Source organism: Mauremys reevesii, linkage group 14 (assembly GCF_016161935.1).
Source record: "Mauremys reevesii isolate NIE-2019 linkage group 14, ASM1616193v1, whole genome shotgun sequence".
In the NCBI taxonomy this organism is placed as follows: domain Eukaryota; kingdom Metazoa; phylum Chordata; order Testudines; family Geoemydidae; genus Mauremys; species Mauremys reevesii.
Window position 1 is genome coordinate 32,425,576 of NC_052636.1, and position 3,559 is coordinate 32,429,134.

Below are 3,559 nucleotides of genomic sequence, written 5' to 3' on the forward strand. Positions count from 1 at the left end.
TACGTCTTTGATCCTAAATCAGAGTCAGTCTGGCAGGAGATGAAAGTGTCAGACTTGGAAGGGGATTTCAAATGGATCCCAAGCACCGTTCAAATCCCCTTTTCCCTCAGTGGCAAAGCCGCTTCTGGGAAGGTTGGTTGTTTTTTCTCCCGTTATGAAAGTGCTATAACTCCTGTAAATAACACTAATGAGAGAGGTATCAGAGGGGTAGCCGTGTTAGTCTGAATCTGTAAAGCAGCAAAGAATCCTGTGGCATCTTGTAGACTATCAGACTTTTGGAGCATGAGCTTTCGTGGGTGAATATCCACTTCGGATGCGTGAGAAAGCGCTGGGAGAAGCAGATTTCAGTGGATCATGGGAGAATCTCTCATCCTGATTCTGAGACATCAGATGTAACCTAGTCTGGAATTTCACTTTAAATTAAAATGAAAGTGTCTTCTACCTCTCTGTGATATGGGTTTTCTATCTTTCATGAAGGCTCCTTGGTCATATAACTGCATGTTAGTTTTGTTTGACAGAATGCAGCTCAGATTTTTTGGGAAATTTCAGACAAATTACCATTTTTACTTCAGGTTAGTTTTCCCCATCCCTGCATGATGACATGGAGAAAATTCAAATGAAGTTGAGTCAACAGGAGAGAATAGTCCAAGCTGTTGGACATATTATCAAAGAGACAGTCGTATGTTTAACTCTCCACTCTGAAAAGGTGAACAGCAGCAGACTCCAAATGGGTGCAACTGACCAAAGTAAGTGCACATGGTCGCAGGGTAGTTCAGTTGTTTAAGTCAATATTGTCTCAGACGATCCAGGGATAGAATTCCACAGCAAGTGATTCGGAACTAGGAAAACACCCAGGTATTTGGTTCCCAAGGTATTTGTGACCCAGTCCCTACAGGAGGTTACTCCTGAAGAGATCTCTAGCTAATCCCCAAATTTGGGAAATGCTGTCTGGGATGAGGTGTATCAACCCTGACCTGGCACTGCTAGGGTTAACCGCACCCTGTGGGCTGAAGAGGCCACACCCCCTCACCCTCTCTGGGCATGCTCCGACTGGAGACGGAGTATAAACGGGAGCAGCTCAGCCTGGGCAGACTGGGAACAAACCTATGTTGTTGGCACGGGGTGGGAGCCCAGGGCTGGGGTGGCAGGGGGCTGTGGGTGGGGGGAAGCCCAGGGCTCGATCAGCAGGAGCATGTGCTGAGGGATACCAGGGCTGAGGTGGGGGCAGCCAAAATATTTTTTGCTTGGGGCAGCAAAAATCCTAGAGCCGACCGTGCCTCCACCCACTGTGAGGTAGGTAGGAGCGGATCATTATTATCCCTACTCGAAAGAGGGAGAAGCTAAGGCTGAGAAAGGAGAATTGACTTGTCTGAGGTCGCACACCCAGCCAGTGGCAGAGTTGGGAATAGGACCCAAGAGCTCAGATTTTCAAACTAACCATCGGATCTTGAATTTCAGACATTGAATGATCTGAATAAAGTGCTCTCAGATGAGCTCCAGACCAACAACAGTGACAGTAATTATTCAGCAAGTATTTGAGGAGAACTGCAATGTTAGAGAGAATCATGAACTGCTCAGAGACCATTAATGCAGAGAAGCAGCAAAATTCATCAAACATAGAACTGGTTCTGACTTATTTCCTTGGTCTTAAAAGAGAACAAGGACCTGAGTCTTGTCCCTGTCAATAACCCCCTGCTCAGCCAATCGGGTAGAGACTGAGGACGGGAGGCTGAGGGTTCTCACCAGAGAGCCCAAAGGATGGCCTAGGTTACTGGTGGGGATCACTGCCTGAGCACTATTTCAGCCCCACATTTTTGGGTGGACCTCCCGCAGTGGGAGCTGCAGAGCACTCCCCCGCAGCACACACACACACACACACACCCCTGGTGTTGGGAGGGGAACAGGTAAAAGGACAAAGGAAGCAAGAGAAAAAGAGGAGGGAGGAAGAGGGGAAGCAAAAAGAACAAACCCTAATGTCCCAAATGATTCTAAGAGACAAAATCCCAGGTGCAGAATAAAGTTCTGCCTCCTTAAGCTCGTGTCTTCCATGCCTAAAATTCAACTGTCACCACATGGATCAGACTGAACAGGTTTCAAACCTCCAGGAGGCTCTTACCTTCTAAACAGGGACGGCTGTTTTCTAGTAAAATCACTAAAAGGGAAGGAGAAAACTCGAAAGAGGTTCCTCCTGGCGCTCACGTCCGTGAACCCGAATACTCTCTCAGTCCTCAAAGAGAGACCTGGAGAAGGAGACTTGCTGAAGCAAAGCCACAGGGGTCTCTGAGGTTTCCCTGGCCTCTCGCCCCGTCCTGCCTGGCTGATGTCAGCATCTCTCTGTGAGGTCATCACCTCCCCACCACCTTTGACCAATAGTCTGAGGTCCTGCAAAGGCCTTTGTGATGTCACTGCCACACCCTCCCTTGCTGTGCCAATGTCCTGCCCCTGGCCAGGCACTTTGGAGGTTTGAGCTACTCCCTGTGGATCACCCCACTCAAGGAGCGTTCGTTCTAGGCAGCAAGCCGGCTAGACAGGGAAACATCAGACGCTGCTCCCAATACTATACTCAGTTTTTCAGAAATTAGTCGACTTTACGGCCAGAAGAGACAATTAGAGCATCTAATCTGACCCCCTGCATATCACAGGCCTCCTGTATGGCACAATAGCTACTTTGGGGTCAAATACATTCCAGAAAGGCATCTAGTCTTCATGACATGACATCAGGAGATGGAGAAACCATCACTTTCCTTGGTAGCTTGTTCCTGTGGTGAATCATCCTCGCTGTTGAATATTTGTGCCTTAGTTGTAATATGAATTTGTCTCTTTTCATCTTCCAACCATTGGGTCTTGTTATGCTTTTCTCTGCTCGATTCAAGAGCCCTTTAATTCCCAAATCTTTTCTCTCCCTGAAGGCACTTCAACACTTCAATGAAGTCACCTTTCAATCTTCTTTTGATAAGCTAAACAGGTTGAGCTCTTTCAATAGCTCACTAGAAGGCATTTTTCTCCAGCCCTCAGAACATTTGGTGGCTCTTTGCTGCCCCAGCTCCAGTTTCACAACATCTTTTTCAAATGAGGACACCAAAACTGAAGGCTATTCCAGTATCAGTCTCACTGATGCCATGTCACCTCCTGTGACATTATTGGCATAATCTGTAACTGTACAGATCACCGTTGCGACCACTGTTCTATATTTGTAGCCAGTATTGTAGAAAGGTTGTCGTGTAAGGGGTCTATGGAGAGGTTCTGATTGGCTGATTATAATGATGCTATCTTTAGATGTGTATCTCTTTTGTAGTTAAAGTTATGAATATTGGCTCTCTGCCGGCTCACCCGCCCCCTCGCCACTGCCCACCCACTCGCCTCCTCAGCCCCCCTCCCTCACCTGCTATTGTGTCCCTGGGGGTTCCCCTCAATTTATCTGAGCCTCTGCTGCCCAACTTCTGACTCCATCTGGATCACCCAGGAGCCTTTCCAAACAGTCCTTCTGTCCCTGCCCCCTAATTCTGCTTTCACACCCTGGGCCCATCTCCTCTCTTCATTCCGCTCCGCCCCCCGCCTC